The 23,079-nt window shown below is 41.8% G+C and overlaps 1 protein-coding gene across 3 annotated transcripts in view; it reads right to left on the reverse strand.

Moving 5' to 3' along the window:
- LOC130361904 (bifunctional heparan sulfate N-deacetylase/N-sulfotransferase 4-like) overlaps positions 1–2,710 on the reverse strand; it is a 428,712-nt gene extending 426,002 nt beyond the window's left edge. For 2 of the 3 annotated variants that reach the window (XM_056565565.1, XM_056565577.1), the window contains exon 1: positions 2,054–2,710. The gene's annotated coding sequence lies outside the window, so the exon portion shown is untranslated. The remainder of the gene's footprint in view (positions 1–2,053) is intronic. The other variant, XR_008891199.1, reaches the window with a different exon arrangement.
- Between the last annotated feature and the right edge of the window lie 20,369 nt (positions 2,711–23,079).

Genomic DNA, 23,079 nt, shown 5'->3' on the forward strand with positions numbered 1-23,079 from the left:
TCTCGAGGGGCGGACGTGTTTATTTTGAAAATATATATATATATATATTCAAGGTTTGCATGCAGAATATTTTTTGGGGAATTTTAGCAAGGTAAATAGATTTTGTTTCCACATGCTGAAGAGGCTGTCTGCCGGTATGATTTGTCCAGCATTTCTGGAAAATTTGATCAATAATACACAAAGTGTTTTCCTGAACAAGGTCAACCTTACCTTAACCACTTCAGATCCTGAGGGCATAAAATGCTTCTCCGGTACTATTAAAGTAGATAAATTACATTTTCCCTTATGCAATTACTGATGAACTGTCTACTGGTAAGTCACAGCGTTTGATTAGAAATGGATGACCGGAGCCCGATATAAATCACAATAAAGTTTTCAATGGGAATCAGTTAAAGGCCAAACAGTAGTGTGAATCATGGCAAAATACATTGTAAACAGTGGCATTTCTATAGCTGGAGAGATGGCCTCTCACTTCATCATTATATAGGCACTGTCTACCATTTCCAGGATATGCTGTAATTTAAAGTGAAGTGTGTTTATGATGCTGGTATGGGTGCTACAAGTTGCTCAACAACAAAACAATAAGCGGAGTACTGCCATAATTGCGCCTGTTTTATCGCTATCGTCCCATTCATACATCCATATACAGTATCTGAACTGACTAAAGCAGTGTTTTCCAACCTCCAGCTGTTGCAAAACTATAACTCCCAGCATGCCCAGACAGCCGAAGGCTGTGTGGGCATGCTAGGAGTTGTAGTTTTCCAACAGACTGTTAGGGGAAACACTAGACTAAAGGCTCAGAGTTTTCTGACTGATGGGTGGAACAGTATGTGAAATGTAACTATTAAGCAATTAAAGTAATAAATACTAATAGCCAAGTGTTTTGTATATGTTAGAAATACTCATCCATATAGCAATTTACAGCTTTGTTCATAAACCATACACAGATGTAGCAGAGTTGTATTTGTTATTTAACTGATTAAGGGATGCACTGTCTGCGCATTTTAATAAGGTACTAAACACAGTAGGTTTACAGGCAGTCCTATGGTGATGCAATAATAACATCACACAAAAGGACAAATATGTCTTGTATGTATATATATATATATCATCAACTACAGCATCAAGTTTCCCATATAGATAGTATGTAAGTACCCACCCCCCCAATAACATATTCATTGGTAATGCTCGCCAGCATGGCCAGTGTCGAACAGCATGTGTGATTTATTTTCAACTCTCTGTGAAGTTGCATTAGCCATGGCAGATGTGAGATCCGCGTTAAACACACAACCCTGGGGTGATTTATTAATAGAGAATATGCATTTCTTCTTTGAGGAACCCATGATAACCCATCTGGAATACTGATCAATAAAGGGGAAACCTGATTTCCAAGCGGCGCTTTAAAAGAAAAATTGACTTGCAAACAATCCGTCTTTATCAGAGAAGCATCTCTAATGAATCAAAAAAAGATCAATGGCTGAATAAAATAAGCAATGCATGGGTACGCCGTGGAATAATCCCAGTGAGTAATGGCTGAAGAATGGTTTGTAATTATTCTTCATTAAGTTCCAAGAAATTTTGCAGGCATTCAAAAACGTAGGAAAGCGGGGAAAAAAATGAAACACTTGTATTATGTCAGCTGCAGTCACTGAATCCAAATATGACACAGGGAAGTGGTATCACTTACTACCAACAATAAAAGAACACCTCCAATACAATACATTGGATAGGAGAGTGCTCCATCACTTGTTCATTCAACCTAGTTGACAGCAAGTGTCACTCGTCGTATCAACTGCCTTTTAGTGACCATGCTGTGACTATTTGATATGTATGATTTTACATCGTTTCGATGCAACTTTACTTCATGTTAGACAATACTTTATTAAAGGTCTAGCCAAAACTCGTTTTAGTTCGGATTGCCTGCTCCTCTCTAGCCCCAAGCCTTTCCATCAACCCAGTTGAATTATACTATAGTAATTAATTATATTATAATGTAGCACTATATAAGTAGTCAACTACAATTAGTTGGGAGCACTTCAAAAGTAGGACTTACCTGTGGAAGGGGTAGATGAGTGTTTCTTCCTAGATGCAGCACAGCCTCCACACAAGGATGGAGCTGGGAATTCAGTAGTCGAGGCTACCTGTCAGGTCTCACCATCTGCCGGATCAGTAGCCAAGCTATTTAAAGAATACAGAACTCCTTAAAGCCAAGCCAGCGGCATTATATAGCAGTAGACATAGGCATGCATGCAGTCATTGTGCTGCTCCGAAAGCATGCAGCCAGCTGGAATGATTCACACTTCTGTGCAGCCTAGTGTTACAATGCACCTTCCTTCTTGGACGAGAGGGAGAATTCAGGGAACAGCACAAACAGAAATGCTGGGGAAACTATTTAATCTCACGAACACCAGCTGCTCACTGCTCCTCAGCTCTGAATGCCTTCTTGTTGGGCTACAGTCAGATCTTGCTGCTCCTCTCTCTATCCCCATCACTGGAACTATAACAGCATCCTTGCAGTATTATGATTGGCAGAAGCAGCCAATTCCTTCAGCTGATCACCCTCAGGACTCTCAAGGACTAGAAGCTGTTATGATGTCATCCAGATAGTGGGATGTAACACATGGATCCTTTCCAATGGTAGCTGCATCCTTCTCACACCAGAGTGATGTATTAGAAGTCTTGAAGGATTTGCAAAATCTGTCACGATACAGTTGGGACGCTTTTTTACACACCAGCTGTGTTATAGGCAGGCAGAAGTGTAATACCACTTACAGCTCCTGACACCTCCAATCAATGGTGTCATAAAATTTCTGATAGGAATGAAATTCTTACTGCTGCACATTTTTTTCCCCCAGTGATCCTGTCAGGCAAGTAAAACAATGTACAAACTCTAAGGGTTTAGTAATAAGGTGGCATGTGTTCTATTCATTCTGAAAGGTCTAGTGATTCAATGAGCAGGAAAAGGTGCAATGACTGACTAAAAGCACCTGTCAAGTTTCTTTAATTAGGTTCTTTTACTTAATAGGTATTCATTGCAATGCACAATAATAAATAAAGGAACCTAATGTAACACAAAAGGATTGTATCTTAATACATGTGACATTTGTACATGCCCACTTGTGGAATGACCTGCAATAGGAAATAATCATGCAAATACAAAATTCATCACCTGTGAAAACCTGCTTAAGCAGGTCCTCAAAACAGTCACATGTGAGTTGTTCCATATTTATACAGAATAAAATTGTGCCTTTTTTTCTCTTTTACTAAAGGCATGGCTATGTGACAGATCTAACAAGGTAGACTTTTGTCTTAAAAAAAAAAGTTGTGGACATGTAGGACAGGTCACAGCTGGAGCTAAACCCGTTTTAGAGCAGTGATTTATGTTAAAGACACGCATTATTCATGTTAATAATTATATATATATATATATATATATATATATATATATATATATAATTTAATTGTTGCGGTATCAGTGGCCGTAGCAGCTTGTTGTATACTTCACTGCCATGGTGCTAAGTGTTACAAAGTGCTAGAATTCATATATAATAACTGAAGAAAGATCACTTGCACTCACCGGTCTTGTGGTAGTCTATTTTCTGGATTATCCATTTTGCTGGGAGACGAATGGATTAGGGTGCTCAGAGGCTAACAGCCGTTTTTGTGCACTGCCGTGCCATGTTTTTTTACGTTGAAAAAAATGACCATAGGGGTCTCCCTACATGCCCCGGCTGCAAGTCGCTTATAGATTTCATACTCATGCTGACAGTCCGAAATCTTATAGTGCAGTTGGGACACTGACAAGCTCAGCGCAGCTCTCAGCCTTTTCACAGCAGGGCATGCACCTCACTTAGCCAGCCTCATCATCATGCTCCGCTGGCGTGCACTGGGCGAAAGTCATTGTAGCGCTGCTCTGCACTGAGAAAGCATTGGGTCCGCCTTCCCTACACTGATTGAGGTCTTCATATGTCTGATCGAGGTCTTCCTTTAAAATTCAAGTAAGTTTATTTTGCACAGGGCATTTTCTCTCTCTCTCTCTCTCTCTCTCTCTCTCTCTCTCTCTCTCTCTCTCTCTCTCTATCTATATGTATTGATCGCAGCATAAAGGAAGAAGCCCAGGTAGGCCTTAGATGACGTTGCGCTTGCCGGGCCTCTCCCCCTTCCTCCCTCACACTTGGATGGCAGAATAAGCAGCAATGAAGACATAAAAAGAGTAACAAATAGGGTGTTTTGAAACAAAATAAATGAAGGGATAGTGTCAGTGAGAGTCAGGGACAGATGGGGGGGGGGGGATTATGGATAGTTTAGTTCATGAAAGGTACTTTTTAAGTTTACATTGAACTCTGCAGCAAAAATTATGCAGTTTCAAATCCAGGGCATATAATATGTGCAGGATACTGTACTTGTGAATATACCCTAAAAGAGTAAAGATTATCTGTACTTCCAAAACATTTTTTTAAACAACATTGTTTAAAAACAAGGTGAGTGTAGTTCTCTTGCTGTTATTGGCTAGGAGACGAGGGGAGAGAAAAAGGTGCAGGGGGCGCTCACTGAGAAAGTGTATTCACTGATGTGCACACTCCACCACACCGACAGTGATATACCGACCTTGGATGGGCCGCACTGGGACCTGTGCAGCCCTAATATTGGATGAGCTGCAGCTCTCCCACCGGCATCGGACTCCTAAGTAAGAAGCCGATATGCAATGTGGGGAGAAATAGTGGAAAAAAACCGGTACAGTGGAGGCGCTGCTCAAGTGGTGAAAATACTGGGAAACTCAGGCGGTGCAGGATAACGATTTTTATTGAAAGTATTAGGACAACGCGTTTCGGCATCTCAGGTCCACTTAACAATTCTCAAACTCCATTGGTGTTCAATGTGGGAGAGCTGAGAGATGATCCTGTCCGGCGTCTGCACCGCTGCTGGTATGTCCACTATTTCTCCCCACATTGCTGTTATTGGGCCACTGAGAGTCCCCTCCAGGGCACAGTTATTTATTATTCTTTATGTTTCATGGAGCAGGACCAGAGCTGAGCTGCTTTTAGTAGTACCCAAACAAGCACTTCCTTTCTCTTACTTGTCTGGCCAATTACAGGACAGCACCTACTCCTCTCTACTGAGCCATGACAATAGTGCTGATGAAAGTGCACTGTACTGGGGGATGATTTACAGTACTACTACAGATGGCATATGGACTTTACTGATGAACTGGAATTGCAGGGTGTAATGTGAGCAGAAAGACAATAAACAGCAGCACAGAAATGAAAGAGTTACACTCAGTTCAGAACTGCTGCTGTTGATGAGAATGTTTATGATCCTGAAGGCTAAAAAAAAGTAGGAAGAGGATATTATTTTAAGGAGGCAGCTCAGTGTACATACAGTAGTGCTTACACTGTTTTTTTACTCAAGCTGTCCAGAACGTTATGGGTGGAAAGGAAAGGGAAACCTTATATTACCTTTTATTTACAGTATGGATTCTCTGGAGGAAGCAGACAGGTTTACATATTGCAGATACACAGCCCAAGCTCTCTTCTTTTCTCCAACACACAACACAAGCTAAGCCACACCCTCACTTCCATTGTTGTATTTTGTCTCTCTGCTACCAAAAATTAAGCCTAACAACAAGGAGCTGTACAAAGTGTTGTTTAGCAACAGTAGCATGCAAGAGAGTTCAACTTTCACAGGTCTTTAATCCCAAATCCGACATTTCATCTTAACAAAACATCCTATGTCAAGCTTAGCGTCTGTCAATCATGGGAACTCTAGAAGTAGAAAGACAAGCGCTCCATAGGGTAATATTGTTAAACCCCAGTGTGAGGTAGAAAGCGAATGACTGCTCACCCTGGGTGGTTGTGTAGCTTTATACACAACAATGATGATGGTATACAAATAGTAGGTCGTCTGCTGCCCTCCTGTTACTGGTATATGCAATGGACAGGGATGGCTTCGAGGAGGGACCCGGCTAAAACGGCGCTGACCGACCACGACAAGGTATGGAAGATAAAAGAGGATTTTATTGACCAAGATGCCACGTGTTTCACTGCACTTGCGCAGCTTCCTCAGGCATGACAAAGGAGGTACAACAGCATGTTTATAATGGTAAGAATTAACCCCTTCTTTAACAAGGCAGGAACCAGACACAAGACAACAGGAGAAATTAACAGGGGGGTTATTTCTCCTGTTGTCTTGTGTCTGATTCCTGCCTTGTTAAAGAAGGGGTTAATTCTTACCTTTATAAACATGCTGTTGTACCTCCTTTGTCATGACTGAGGAAGCTGCGCAAGCGAAGTGAAACATGTGGCATCTTGGTCAATAAAATCCTCTTCTATCCTCCATACCTTGTCGTGGTCAGTCAGTGCCGTTTCAGCCGGGTCCTTCCTCGAAGCCATCCCTGTCCATTGCAATCATGGGAGCTGGTTGTTGGTGAGGGCAAGAGGGACTAGGCCCCTTAGACACCTTGCACCACAACTCCACAATAGGTGCTGCTTTTACCACATTTGTGTGAGTCTAACTACAGGCAGTGACACGTAGTAGGCTAGACTTGGGGGTAAGAATTCATTGTCGCTTAATAAAGAGCCATTTACAAAATGGTGGGGATTAGATATGCCGTTAAGCAAATTTAAGATGTTAAAAATAATAGTGATCATCTAACATTTATAAGTAAGGGGCCCTTTGGAGTGGTCCCTAGTAGCCAGAAGCAATTTAGGAGAAGACATCAATACAAAACAAAAGCAAAAAAAAAAAAATGTTATAACCACTAGGGGATTGCTATACATATGCATGTATTATTAAAGGGGTATTCCTGGAAAAAACTTTTTTTTTATGTCAACTGGCTCCGGAAAGTTAAACAGATTTGTAAATTACTAAAAAGAAGAAAAAAATTGTTGCAAAAAGATAACATTAATAACAACGTCCTTTCACAGGGCCCTTGTGGTGAGGTGTTAAAGTTGTTAAAACATATACAGAATGGTATAAAACAGTAAACCGCTATGTACTGTTATATTCCGCTAATCCGACATTTGATATACCGGCATGGATCGCTTCTCATATATAATGAATTGCAGTTGATGTCCATGTATGGTGTACAGTTCAGATTATGGTGAAGAACACCATTTATAGTTACCAGCTCCTGCAGATAAGAATGGCTCATAATGTAATTCGTGGTGTGACGCCGTATCACTGGACGTCCGAGGAGGCAGATGGTGTATCCCGTAGAGGCTGCGTTGACAGCGCTGGCATGCGATGCAGCGACTGGCCCGGTTGCCACAGGCCTAGGAGAAGTTGCTTGTCTCGGAGGGAGATGGTCCTGCTTCGGAGATGGAAGAAGAAGCAGCCTCGTGGAGAGCCCCACTGCGTCTTATGTCAGTCAGGTCGGTGGATTTCGGCAAGATGGAAATGCTGGATTTGCAGATGGTGAAAATGCTGGATTTGCAGGATTCGCAGGGCTTAAAGAAATAGCACCTCAGTATGGCCGGCTGTTAGAATGCGGAAGCTGCGGTTATTGGATTGCGGTAATCATGTGGTAATCTTTATCTCCTCTAGATGCGTTTCAGGGTGCTTTAATATCAACCCTTTCCTCAGTGATACGGCGTCACACCACGAATTACATTATGAGCCATTCTTATCTGCAGGAGCTGGTAACTATAAATGGTGTTCTTCACCATGATCTGAACTGTACACCATACATGGACATTGACTGCAATTCATTATATATGGGAAGCGATCCATCCCGGTATATCAAATGTCGGATTAGCGGAATATAACAGTACATAGCGGTTTACTAAGATTTTACTGTTTTATACCATTCTGTATATGTTTTAACACCTCCCCACAAGGGCCCTGTGAAAGGAGGTTGTTATTAATGTTATCTTTTTGCAACCATTTTTTGCAATTTTTTTATAAAACATTTTCTCATCATTAAAGTGAAGCACAGTTCTTTTCAATATTTAATAATCATCATGTACCATTTTATGGTATTAGTCTAGAGGCTTATGGTACCCCCCTCTTTTTCTTCTTTATAGTTATTTAATTGGTACTTGTTTGGGTGTAAGTACCTTCCATTTAGCCTCGACTAATTTATTTGTGAGCTGCACAATCCAAATTTTTTTCCTTTTAGATTTGTAAATTACTTCTAATAAAAAATCTTAATCCTTTCAATAATTATCAGCTGCTGAAGTTGAGTTGTTCTTTTCTTTCTGCCAACAGTGCTCTCTGCTGACGTCTCTGCTTGTCTCGGGAACTGCACAGATTAGAAGAGGTTTGCTATGGGGATTTGCTTCTACTCTGGACAGTTCCTGAGACAGATGTCATCAGATAGAACTTAGACAGAAAAGAACAACTCAACTTCAGCAGCTCATAAGTACTGAAAGGATTAAGATTTTTTAATAGAAGTAATTAAAAAATCTGTTTAACTTTCTGGAGCCAGTTAATATATAAAAAACAAGTTTTTTTTCCTGGATAACGCCTTTAAGTACAATTTAAGTTGCATAAACGCTATTTTTTCATCTCCCCTAGTGGTGCCTGCTGACAGACAGAATGTTAGCATTGGCTGCAATAATTGTGAATATCTTTGCATAAATATATCTGTCACTATCCCAGGTGAAAAGATTAGTTGTTTGTGTTCCTGACTTTTAGTAACAAAGATAGAAAGTAGTAGACTGACAATACCTGGCATCAGTTTGCACAGAAAGCTCTCTTGCACAAATCTCCATGTTTTCAAAATATAGTGAGAACCCCTCCTTTCTTCCCACTGTCTCACTGTACATTAAATACTTACATAGACTTATCTTTACACTATTAAATAGACATTGTCATTTGAACAAACTTTGCATTACGGTGTCCATTTTAGGACATCGTCAGTCGTCGGCCGTATCTCCGTCTTCCGTCAGGGGAAACGGTGTCCCGCCTCCTCCCTCAGACCAATCGCCGTCAGCCGCAACTCCGTCCTCTGTCAGGTGAAACAGCGTCCTGCCTCCTCCCTCACACCAATCATCGTCATCCTTCAGCCACAACTCCATCCTCCCTCATCTGAAACTCTGTCGTCCAAAACGCTGTCATGCCCCAGACGATTCTGCCTCTGACGTAACTTCCTGCAGCATAGCAGACCCAACGCTGCACAGCATTGTATAGCAGAGTTGAAACTGTGAAACTTGCACGTGTGTACTACAGACACTACATGTGCTACAGAGTCTGTATAGCAGAGCCGACATTGAATAACATGTAGAGCAGAACCTGCATAGCAGAGAGCCGACAATGAATCGGCTCTGCTACATGGCAGGAAAGTTTTTCTTCTGAGGGATGATGAAGTTTCGGATGAGAGACTTTTGGATGACAAAGGAGGGAGTTACGGCCGACGCCTGATGGAGATTGGCCCGAGGGAGGAGGCGGGAGGTCGTTTCACCTGACGGAGGACGGAGTTAGGGCTGACGACTGACAATGTCCTAAAATGGACACCGTATTGCATAGATCTATTGTACTAGTGGATATAAGAAACATAGAATGTGTCAGCAGATAAGAACCATTTTGATCATCTAGTCTGCCCAATAATCTGAATCCTATCAATAGTCCCTGGCCCTATCTTATATGAAGGAAAGCCTTATGCCTATCCCATGCATACTTAACCCATTAAGGATGCAGTACGTACCCATACACCCCATTTACGAGTCCTTAAGGACTCAGGGCGTACAGGTACGCCATGCATTCTTCCGGCCGATGCCGCTCGCTGGACGGGATCGGACCGGGATGCCTGCTGATATCATTCAGCTGGCATCCCAGCATATCACCCAGGGGGTCCTGAGGTCCCCATATGGAGCGATAGTAGTTCTGTAACATCTGGCCCTTTAGATGTTGCAGAACTACAACCCCAGAATGCCTGGACAGTCTCAGCATGCTGGGAGTTGTAGTTTTTTTTATAGTTTTTTGGAAGAGCACAGTTTGGACATCACTATACAGTTGTGTCCAAACATTAGCACTCCAGATATTGCAAAACTACAACTCCAAGCATGCCCAAACTGCAAAGGCATGCTGGAAGTTGTAGTTCGGCGACATATGGCCCTTCATATGTTGCCAAACTACAACTCCCAGCATGCCTGGGCAGTCTGAGCATGCTTGGAATTGTAGTTTTGCAACACCTGGAGGGCTACAGTTTGGACACCACTACGCAGTGGTCTCCAAACTGTTCTCCTCCAGTTGCTGCATAACTACAACTCCCAACATGCCCTTCGGCTGTCTGGGCATGCTGGAAGCTGTAGTTTTGCAACAACTGGAGGCACAAAGGTTGGAAAGCATTGTCTGTTTCCTAACTCAGTGTTTCCCAACCCGTGTGCCTCCAGCTGTTGCAAAACTATAACTCCCAGCATGCACTGACAGACCATGCATGCTGAAGTTGTAGTTTTGCAACATCTGGAGGCGCACAGGTTGGGAAACACTGAGTTCAGTAACAAACTCAGTGTTTTGCAACCAGTGTGCCTCCAGATGTTGCATAACTACAACCCCCAGCATGCACAGACAGCCAAAAGACATGCTGGAAGTTGTAGTATTATGCCTCCAGCTGTTGCATAACTAAAAGTCCCAGAATGCCCTTCTCCTGTCCGTGCATGCTGGGGGTTGTAGTTCTTGTAACAGCTGAAGGCACACTGGTTGCGTAACACTGAGAGTACGTTATCTATCTCAGTGTTTCGCAACCAATGTGCCTCCATAACTGGGCACGCTGGGAGATGTAGTTTTGCAACAGCTGGAGGTATGCCCCCCCCCATGTGAATGTACAGGGTACATTCACAAGGGCGAGTTTACAGTTAGTTTCTCGCTGCAAGTTTGAGATGCAGCAAATTTTCCGCTGCAGCACAAACTCCCAGCTGGAAACACGCTGTGAACCCCCGGCCTTGCGATTGTACCCTAAAAACACCACACTACGCTACACCAATACAAAATAAAGGGTAAAACACTACATATGCATATACCCCTACACAGTTACCTAGGCTAGGCTAATCCTCAAGCTGAACGCTCAAGGTAATTTAGGCTTGAACGATCTCCTGGATCTTAGTGTATTTCTATAAGCTTTTATATTTTGCTTTCCACGTTTTAATTTGCATACAGTGTATCTTGTTTTTAAATTGTGGTTTTATTTCACACTAAGATACTAGCCCTTCCTCCTGACGTCACGCCGGACGGACTATTTACCTGTGCGCGAGCCAGGGGGAAGGTGAGTCTGAAGAAACGCCCGGAAGGGGCAGGAAACATTTGTCACTACCTGTCTGCACTGCTCTGGCGTCCCACGCCGATGATCGCACGCCACACTTGAAATAAAGAAGTTTGCTGTCACCCCGACAAAAACGTGAGTGCCTCCTTATTTTCCGTTCTTCTTGAAGTATAAACTAAAAAACAACCCACCCACATGATACCCCATTTTGGAAACTACACCCCTCAGGGAATCTAACAAGGGGTATAGTGAGCCTTAACACCCCACAGGTGTTTGAATAATTTTTGTTAAAGTTGAAAGTGAAAATTTTTATTTTTTATTTTTTTTTAACTAAAATGCTGGTGTTATCCCAAATTTTTCATTTTCACAAGGGGTAATAGGAAAAAAGTCCCCCAAAATTTGTTACCTCATTTTTTCTGAGTATGGAAAGGCCCCATATGTGGATGTAAAGGGCTCTGCTGGCACACTACAGGGCTCAGAAGAGAATGAGAGCCAATGGGCTTTTGGAGAGAGAATGTGTCTGCAATTGAAGGCCATGTGTGTTTACAAAGCCCCCTGTGGTGCCAGAACAGTGGACCCCCCCCCCCACATGTGACCACATTTTTGAAACTACACCCCTCACAGAATGTAATTAGGTGTACAGTGAGCAAATTTGGATTCAAATTTTGCGGTCCATTTTCACCAGGCAAGTCCATATATCATTTTATCCTTTTCCTCTTTTGGTGGGGTTCAGCTTGGACAAGTGGAACAGCTCCTTCCCTTCTCTGGTGCTATTTAGATGTCACCAGGTATGTGCACATAATAAAGTGATTGCACATATCAACAATAGTCAAGTGCTCTTACAACTCATACATGGTGAAAACCATTCTGGTGAAGCAAAATTTTATATGCACAGCTCAATACATGCACAGTGAATATTGTTCTACACATACAAAATAACGTGAACAATTAGGGTAAAAAATGGGGGAGGGGGGTAGTTCCATCACTCACCAACCTCATGAAAAGGTCATAGTTATGCACATAGCAGATGCCAAAACTTAGTGTTGTGCTCTGCAGAGTCTCCATACCATCTGCACTTCTAGGCAAGAGAACATGTCCGAGAAGTCCTAGAACCAATGCAAACACTACTAGGGAGCATACCTAGAAACTCTGCGCAGGTCTTAGCTTTCAACCAATCACAAACAGAGCAAGCAGAAACATTTAACATCTATCTATTTATTTATTTATTTCTAGTCACTGGTTATCTATAATTGACTATTTGTTTAAAAAAAAATTTCTGCTTTTGCTTTGTTTTATTTATATAAACTTAAAAGAAATGAAAAACAAAGAAAGCAGAACATTGTGGAGGTAGAGCCTATTTTTAGGCACAATGTATGGTTGATTAAACTTTCTGCTTCTTCTGCACTTCAGACGTTTAGACATTAAAATGCATTGCTTAGTTAATATATGACTCATCAGTATTGTGGATGTCATTTATTGAGATGGCTGTACTCAACTAGACATTTACAACAGGGTATGGTTATTCCAGATGACAGAGTAGTAGTGGTTTTGATTTTTTCATGGAAAATCAAAAATAATTTACTTTGTGTTTCTTATTCTTTTTTACTTGTTCAAAGGTTTATTTGTTAGTCTCTCTGACGTACAGATCAACCTCTCCAAACAGACTTAAAATGTATACTGCATATCCTAAACCATGAAGTATAGACTGCATCATTATGTAAATACATTTTACATCGAAATGCTCTTCAAATCTTTGCATTTTTCCAGTGCTGCTTGGTTTATCAAAGTGCGCATAAAAAGTGAGAACTCCTCGGGCATTTTTGTGTATTCAACGTTGGTCATAGTGTGTGTTGAAATGAAATTTAAGCCAAAGTGCAAGTGGAAGATCTTAAATGTATCCAGCTCTGAAAATAGAAAAACAGCAAGGTTATACAGCTTCCTTAAAATCCTCAAAATTCCACTTAAATGTTCTTTTCTGCCAGATTTATATTTTAGGTGAATATTTCTATCTTAAAATATAAAAAACATAACATATTAAGATCATAAAAACATGTCCTTTATTGGTGAATAAACTCACTATCAAACCTTAAAATACATCTTTCCATCAATTCAATGCTTTTATGCTGTTGTCATACACAGTAAGAATTTGTAATGACCAATTGTTTAATTGTGGGGTCTTATGGTGTCATTACCCTTTATGTTCGCTTTACCATATTGTAAAATGAACTGTGTGAAGGGGGATGTTTCAAGTAGTTGTAGTAGTGACAGGTTTAGCCATCAGGGGACCTCTTATTCATAAAGATAGCTTAAGTCTGCTCGGATCATCAGATCTAGCTGCTTGAAAAAAATGGATCTCAGTAGATTTTACTATTAAAACTATCTAATACCACATTGTTCTTAACTTCTTTATAGAACCTTCGCTATACCTGTTCCCTGCAAATGCATGGTATATTACAAATTAATTTTATAAATCACATTTGCTAACTTTTGAGCCTATATTTTAGCGAAAGAGAGAGAATAATTTTGGTGCCTTATACCCCTTTTATTTATATTGGACATACCTCCCACATGTCTACCCCAAAATGAACAAAACACTTAAAGGGAAACTGTCAGCCTGTTACCAATATAATCCCAATACAGTTGGTTATAGTGTGGGTGAACTACAGCAAAATCATTGCGCGTATGCAAATGATCTCCCCTGCGCAATGGAGGTGGGAGACGGTTTGCCAAGCTTTTTAGCCTCCATCATCTTTGCTCAGTTATGCCCACCCATCTTGTAAATATTCATAATTCTACACTCCCACAACATTACGACATGAGAGTAAAGATGAGAGAGCGCCACATGCCCTCTGACAGGAGAGCAGAACAATCAAGTTGGCACAGGATGTGAGAGTGAAAAATTGTGAATATTCACAAGAGGGGCAGCAGAGAATGGAGTCAGGGAAACTTGGCAAGCCAGCTCCCATCTCCATTGAACAGGGGAGGAAATTTGCATACTGGAAAGGAGGGCTATATCTCAGAGACGCTGGACCAATTTTAGTAGGTAAAACATCTTTTTACTCAGGTTCACCCACACTTTAACCCAGTCTATTGGATTTACTGCTAGTGAACAAGCTGTAAGTTTCCCTTTAAGGGCAATGTGTCATCAGAAAATGACCTATATATTTGTCTTTGCTTCCATAATGTGAAAAAAGCTTTTATTCTCTGGTGCCAAGAACCGATTCCAAGCCCCTACAGTGCTGAGGACTGGAATGCCTCCCCCTTTCATCCTAATCTCTGTATATAATTTTTAGCCAGAAATTTAGCCCCGTTTCCAAATCTCACACCTGTCAATAAATTTAATACGTAGAACAGAAATAGGACTTAGATTACAACTGGCTGTCTATCAAACAGGGATAAGGATAGGAGGATAGGGAGGGGAAATCATTCCAGCCTTCAGCACTTCAGGCTATAGGAAAACCTCTTTGACACTTGGCACCAGGGAACAAACAAAAAAATTGTATATAGCTGTATGTGTTTTACGGGAACACAGACAGATTTATGAAAGGTACAAAGTGTTTTTTCCCCGCTAACAGCCAAAAAAATAAACATTTAAAAAATCCCTCACAAATGCCCAAAAGTGGACCAAATGACAAAAAAAAATTATTCAGACCTGCAGGATCAGTAACTGCAAATGTAGTGGCTGGTAAATAAATTGACGGTGTGTTACTCTGTTTCCATGAGTGTAGCGCACCACAAAATAGTGCATCAAAAAATATAAGCACTTAGCAGCGATCCATGCAGTCCTTTAGACATCAGCTCTTACTTAACATTACAAAAAGCAGTACAATAATAGAAAAGTATCTAAACATGGGTATCATTTGAATCATAGTGACCGTGACCCACAGAATAAAGAAAATATGTCATTTTGCCGTAAAGTGTGCAGCGTGAAAACAAAACCCTCCAAAATTTGCAAAATTTTGGTTTTCTTTTCAATCTCCACACAAATAATATTTTCTTTCATTTTTCCATACATTTTATGCTAAAATAAGTTATGTCATAACAAAGTACAATTGGTCTTGCAAAAAACAAACCTATGGGTCTATGGATGTAAGTATAAAAGAGTTATATGCTGTGTTCTTAAGGGGATAATTGAAGATTGCTATACATGGTAATACCAATTATATTTATTTCTTTTTAGTCATTTAGACTTTTTTTTATAAAAAAAAAAGTGGAATATGAATTTTTTACTGGGGGAGGAATTTTTTTAAACTTTTAAAACTTTTTGTCACATTTTTGTCTCACTAGGGACCTTGTACAATCCTTCGATCGTCGATCTGACAGACGGACACTTGTCAGAATAATTACTGAGATGAGACTGAGGCAGAAGTTGCCAGGATGTTTCGGCTGTAATGTACTGCCATCACTCGCCTCATAAAGACAGGGCTTAGAGGTGGTAGAACGGTGTGCTGCGACTGGCATCCAGTAATGGGGAAGAGGACATGGCGGCTTTAGATCAGGCTCACCGCACCCTTATGATAGTCAGGTTTGACAGGCAGCCTAGGTGCAGGACTTCTACCTAACCATAGGCTGTTAATACACTTAGGCTGTTAATCGCCCTCTCTCTGGACAGGAGAGGGTGCCGCAAATGTAAATTGAAGCTGCAGAATCCACTCTCCCTTAAATATCTAAATATCTATAAACATCTGCCAGCTAATTTGTATTAGAAAATGTATCTTGTAAAATCTTGTAAACATATAGGTTAGGTTTCATTCGATTCAATCTCACTTAATACATTAGATGATTATATTTTAGCCAATATTCAATTATATATATATATATATATATATATATATATATATATATATATACTAGCTTTTGCCCGCGGCTTCGCTCGCGTTAAATTTGGGGTAACATAGATTTACTTTTTAAGATCCTATAGTAATGCGGCCGCTCTGGGTAAAGTCTGCGGGCATCCAAACAACCTGAAACATTACATCAACATCATTTGAGGGCTTTTACCGAGTCTGCGCGCAGGGGAACCCGCCTTCTCGCGCTGCTTATATACTGACCTCCTATCCCAACCTCCAATCCTGTCCTCCTATCCCGATCTCCTATCCCGACCTTCTATCCCGACCTCCTATCCCGACATCCTATCCTGTCCTTCTATCCCGTCCTCCTATCTTGACCTCCTATCTCGACCTCCTATCTTTACCTCCTATCCCAACCTCCTATCCCGACCTCCTATCCCAACTTCCTATCCCGACCTCCTATCCTGTCCTCCTATCCCGTCCTCATATCCTGTCCTCCTATTCCGTCCTCCTATCTCGACCTCCTATCCCGACCTCCTATCCCGTCCTCCTATGCCTTCCTCCTATCCCTACCTCCTATCCCGACCTCCTATCCCGACCTCCTATACCGTCCTATCCCGTTCTCCTATCCCGTCCTCCTATCCTGACCTCCTATCCTGACCTCCTATCCCAACCTCCTATCCAGTCCTCCTAGCTTGACCTCCTATCCCGTCCTACTATACTGTCCTCCTATCCCGTCCTCCTATCTCGACCTCCTGTCTCGACCTCCTATCCCCACCATCCCGTCCTCCTATCTCGACCTCCTATCTCGACCTCCTATCCTGTCCTCCTATCCCGTCCTCCTATCTCGACCTCCTATCCCGACCTCCTATCCCGACCTCCTATCCCATCCTCCTATCCCGACCTCCTATCTCGTCCTCCTTTCCCCTCCTCCTATCCCGACCTCCTAACCCGACCTCCTATCCCGACCTACTATCCAGACCTCCTATCCCGACCTCCTATCCCGTCCTCATATCCCGTCCTCCTATCCTGACCTCCTATCCCTAAAATTAGCATAAACGAATATTTGCATGTGCAAAAATTAGCATATGCGGAAATTTGCATAAATGAAAATTCGCATATGTGAAAATTAGCATATGCTAATTTTCCCATATGCAAAAATTCGTACGCCAGTCTCACACAGTAGTATTAGAGCCTTCTTTAGACCACACAAGCTGGAAGCAGAGAGGGATGATCACTGTGATGTGTACTGTGAAAAAAAAAAAAAAAAACAATATTCGTAATTACAAATATATAGTGCTATATTTGCGAATATTCGCGAATTCGCGAATATGCGATATTCGCGAATAAAATTCGCATTGCGAATATTTGGGAGCAACACTAGTAACATATATTTCCAACAGATTTGTATGGGACTTCAAAAACAAACAAAAAAAACTCATTTTTCACCCCCTTAAAGGGTAGCTCCCACCATCCTTTTTTTTTCTGTACTTGCCTATTGCCCTTCTATCCCTAACCCCCTCCCTGCCTTTAAAAATTTTTTAAACTATATTAAAAATGATTTTTTGCTTGCCTGCTAGTGGGCTCACTACTAGGCAGACTTCCCCAGCAGGCACGACGTCACTGATGCCTGCTGGGGCCGACACTTCCGCCTTAGTTCATATACACAGGGTGCCTCCAGCTGTTTCACCACTACAACTCCCAGCTTGCCCTGACATCTATTAGCTGTCAGGGCATGCTGGGAGTTGTAGTGGTGAAGCAACTGGAGGCACCCTGTGTTAAAAACAATATCCTTCCATGGCCGCGGCAATCAACTCTATAATACAACCCCCGAACCCCGCGACAATCAACTATCAACTCTATAATACACCCCCCAACCCCGCGACAATCAACTATCAACTCTATAATACACCCCCCCGAACCCCGCGACAATCAACTATAAACGCTGTAATACACTGAACACCCCCCCAAACCCCACGACAATCAACGATGTATTACACCAAACTCCCCCAACTCTGCGACAATCAACTCTATAACACACACCCCCCACCCGGACCCCGCTACCCGAACCCCGCTCCCCCCCCCCCCCTCGTACCAAACTGCAGGACAGTCCGGCAGCCGTGACGGGATGCCGGGAGGCAGGGCCGGAGTGCAAAGCCAAGGAGCAGGGGAGCCGATGCCCACTTCTTCTGTTCTCAGTGCTCGCTCCCGCCTGTCTGAATGACAGGCCGGGAGCGAGCGCAGCCTGAATGAATTAGGACCGATTGGAAGATAGGGAGACTCCTAGTGGCCGGTTTTCAAATGTAAAATACAGTATGTTAATAAAAAAAATAATAATTAAAGTATATTAGAGATATGTTGTAGTGCATAAGTACTACAACATATCAAAAAAAAAGTTGGTGACAGTGCCCATTTAAGGGTGGAATATTCCTTGTCTATATCTTATAAACAACACCTGTGCAAAAATTCAGGTTTCTAGGTCCAAGGGTTTAGGCTGGGCGTTGATGAGTCAGTGAGTCAGGTCTTCTCCTTTCATATATAAAATTTTATTAGCACAAATACTTGGGAACGCCGAAAATGTGTATCAAATAGTGCACACAAAAACATGAAATCATTATAAATCCATATGCTTTATTAGATACAAAAAGTTAAAAATATACATAGAAAAGTGCAGAATACATAAAAAGGGCACTGAATCACCATGGAAGGGTAGGTATAAGTCATAAAGCAGAAAAATATATAAATAAAAGGCAATGCGGGTTGTAAATGCAAGGAAACCTCAGTATAAGACTATGACAAATATAAGTCAATGGAGAAAAAGACAAAGCCCAATGCCTAATCAAGAATGCCAGACCATACCTACCAACCCCAGGGGTTGGTAGGTATGGTCTGGCATTCTTGATTAGGCATTGGGCTCTGTCTTTTTCTCCATTGACTTATATTTGTCATAGTCTTATACTGAGGTTTCCTTGCATTTACAACCCGCATTGCCTTTTATTTATATATTTTTCTGCTTTATGACTTATACCTACCCTTCCATGGTGATTCAGTGCCCTTTTTATGTATTCTGCACTTTTCTATGTATATTTTTAACTTTTTGTATCTAATAAAGCATATGGATTTATAATGATTTCATGTTTTTGTGTGCACTATTTGATACACATTTTCGGCGTTCCCATTTAGTTGGTGCACTCCCACTTGCTTGTTATAGTAGGTTGGTTTTTCTCTTTTTCCCTTTTTTGGTGTTAGCACAAATACTTGCAGTGTCATAGACACAAACAACAATGCTCTTGCTGTAAAGTAAAGGGGTACTCCGGTGGAAAACTTTTTTTTTTTTTTTTATTAACTGGTGCTAGAAAGTTAAACAGATTTGTAAATTATTTCTATTAAAAATCTTAATCCTTCCAGTACTTATTAGCTGCTAAATACTACAGAGGAAATTCTATTCTTTTTAGAACACAGAGCTCTCTGCTGACATCATGACCACAGTGCTCTCTGCTGACATCTATGTCCATTTTAGGAACTGTCCAGAGTAGGAGAAAATCCCCATAGCAAACATATGCTGCTCTGGACAGTTCCTAAAATGGATAGGCATCCCGTGCATATGCCCAGGGTGGTCCAGAGACCCCCCATGTCGGTGATCGCCGGAATTCGCATGTCAATTAAGACCGGCGATTTTCGGCGGGTCATACCGGTGTCTAGGTGCCCCGGAAAATCAGGGGGATCGGGGGGGTGCAAGACACCTCCGGTCCCCCTAAAGGGAAAGGAGTTAGGTGGCAGGGGTGCCACCCCTCCTATCCCTTCTATTGGTCTTCAAGAAGCGACGACAAATAGCAGATCGGGGGCGGGGGGTTAAAGTTTGGTTCCCCCGTTCTGCCCACCGACGGTAATCCGGGCAAAACGGGGGAACTGTAGCATGACCAGCGGCGGTGGAGGTCCCTTACCAGACTGGTGGCGGCGGCCGGGATGACATGCAGGTCCCTCGTGGCTCCCTGGTGAAAACTATGGAAGCCGGTGAGTAGTTGCCTAGCAACATCTGGGTGGGGCTAAAGTTTGGAGACCACTATACAGTGGTCTCTAAACTGAAGCCCCCCCCCCCAGATGTTTCAAAACTACAACTCCCAGCATGCCCAACTCCCAGGGCCACAGTTTGGAGATCACTGTGTAGTGGTCTCTAAACTGTAGCCCTCCAGATGTTGCAAAACTGCAAATCCCTGCAAGCCCAAACAGCAAACAGCTGTCTCGCCATGCCGGGAGTTGTAGTTGCGTACCTCCAGCTGTTGCATAACTACATCTCCCAGCATGCTCTTCGGCGATCAGTACATGCTGGGAGTTGTAGTTTTGCAACAGCTGGAGGCACCCTGGTTGGAAAATACTGAGTTAGGTAACAGAACCTAACTGAAGGTTTTCAAACCAGTGTGCCTCCAGCTGTTGCAAAAGTAGTTTTGCAACAGCTGGAGGTTTGCCCCCCCCCCTCCCATGTGAATGTACAGGGTGCATTCACACGGGCAGGTTTACAGTAAGTTTCCTGCTTCAAGTTTGAACTGCGGCAAGTTTTCCTGCCGCAGCGCAAACTCCTAGCTGGAAACTCACTGTAAACCTGTGCCAGTGTGAATGTACCCTAAAAACACTAGTCTACACTACACTAACACATAATAAAGGGTAAAACACTACATATACACCCCCTTACACTGTCCCCCCCCCCCCAATAAAAATAAAAAAACATCGTACAGCAGTGTTTCCAAAACGGACCCTCCCGCTGTTGCAAAACAACAACTCCCAGCATTTCTGGACAGCCACTGATTGTCCAGGCATGCTGGGAGTTTGGCAATCACTGGCGTAGACTATCCCTATGTGCACCTCTATGCAATCCCTAATTTAGTCATCAAATGCGCATGGCGCTCTCTCACTTCGGAGCCCTGTCGTATTTCAAGGAAATAGTTTAGGCCACATGTGGGGTATTTCCGTACTCAGGAGAAATTGAGCTACAAATTTTGGGGGGCTTTTTCTCCTTTTACCCCTTATGAAAAGGAAAAGTTGGGGTCTACATCAGCCCCATGCTTTTTATTTTCACAAGAGGTAAAAGGAAAAAAAGACCCCCAAAATTTGTAACGCAATTTCTCCTGAGTACGGAAATACCCCATATGTGGGCGTAAAATGCTCTGCCGGCACACAACAAGGCTCAGGAATGAGAGCGCACTATGTACATTTGAGGCCTAAATTGGTGATTTGCACAGGAGTGGCTGATTTTACAGTGGTTCTGACATAAGCGCAAAAAAATAAATACCCACATGTGACCCCATTTTGGAAACCACACCCCTCACGGAACGGAACAAGGGGTATAGTGAGCCTGAACACCCCACAGGTGTTTGACAAATTTTCATTAAAGTTGGATGGGAAAATAAAAGATTTTTTTTTTTTTACTAAAATGCTGGTGTTACCCTAAATAGGAAAAACGCCCCCAAAATTTGTAACCCCATTTCTTCTGAGAAAGAACATACCCTATATGTGTATGTAAAGTGCTCTGCGGGAGAACTGCAATGCTCAGAAGAGAAGGAGCGCCATTGGGATTTTGATGTGAAAATTTGTCCGTAATTGAAGGCCACATGTGTTTACAAAGCCCCCATAGTGCCAGAACAATGGACCCCCCCACATGTGACCCCATTATGGAAACTACACCCCTCATGGAATGTAATAAGGGGTACAGTCAGCATTTACACCCCACCTCTCAGAAGAAATGGGGTTACAAATTTTGGGGGGCATTTTCTCCTATTACCCCTTGTAGAAATGTAAAATTTGGGGAAAATTTGCATTTTTGTGAAAAAAAAATGTATTTACACATCCAACTTTAACTAAAAGTCGTCAGACACCTGTGGGGTGTTAAGGCTTATTTTACCCCTTGTTACATTCCTTGAGGGGAGTAGTTTCCTAAATAGTATGCCATGCGTTTTTAAAAAAATTTTTTTTTTTTTTGCTGTTCTGGCACCATAGGAGCTTCGTAAATGTGATATGCCCCCCAAAAACCATTTCAGCAAAATTTGCTTTCCAAAAGCCAAATGTGACTCCTTCTCTTCTGAGCATTGTAGTGCGCCCGCAGTGCACTTCATGTCAAGGGGTATTTCCATACTCAGAATAGATGGGATTACAAATTTTGGGGACACTTTTTCCTATTACTCCTTGTAAAAAATGTTAAATGTGGGAGAAAAAACAGAATTTTTGTGATTTTTTTTTTTATTTACACGTCCAAATTTAACATAAAGTCGTCAAACACCTGTGGGGTTATAAGGCTACCTGGACCCCTTGTTACGTTTCCTGAGGGGTGTAGTTTCCAAAATGGTATGCCATGTGGGGTTTTTCTTGCTGTTCTGGCACCATATGGGCTTCCTAAATGTGACATGCCCACCAAAAACAATTTCAGAAAAACTCACTCTCCAAAATCCCATTGTTGCTCCTTCCCTTCTGAGCCCTCTAGTGCACCCACAGAACACTTCACATCCACATATGAGATATTTCCTTACTTGAGAGAAATTGGGTTGCAAATTTTAGGAAGATTTTTCTCCTTTTAAATTCAAAAACTGGGTCTACAAGAACACGGTAGTGTAAAAAATTTAGATTTTACATTTTCTCCTTCACTTTGCTGCTATTCCTGTGAAACACCTAAATGGTTAACACACTTACTGAAGGTCATTTTGAATACTTTGAGGGGTGCAGTTTTAATAATGGGGTCATTTGTGGGGTATTTCTAATATGAAGGCTCCTCAAATCCACTTCAAAACTGAACTTGTCCCTGAAAAATTCTGATTTTGAAAATTTTGAGAAAAATTGGAAAATTGTTGCTGAACTTTGAAGCCCTCTGATGTCTTCCAAAAGTAAAAACTTGTCAACTTTATGATGCCACCATAAAGTAATCATATTGTATATGTGAATCAATATATAAATTATTTGGGATGTATATTTTCCTTATAAGCATAGAGTTTCAAAGTATGCAAATGCAAAATTACACAAAGTAGAATACGTCACGAAAAAACTATCTCGGAATCAGAATGAAAAGTAAAAGCATGCCAGAGTTATTAAGGCTTAAAGTGACAGTGG

This window comes from Hyla sarda, chromosome 1 (genome assembly GCF_029499605.1).
Source record: "Hyla sarda isolate aHylSar1 chromosome 1, aHylSar1.hap1, whole genome shotgun sequence".
NCBI lineage: Eukaryota > Metazoa > Chordata > Amphibia > Anura > Hylidae > Hyla > Hyla sarda.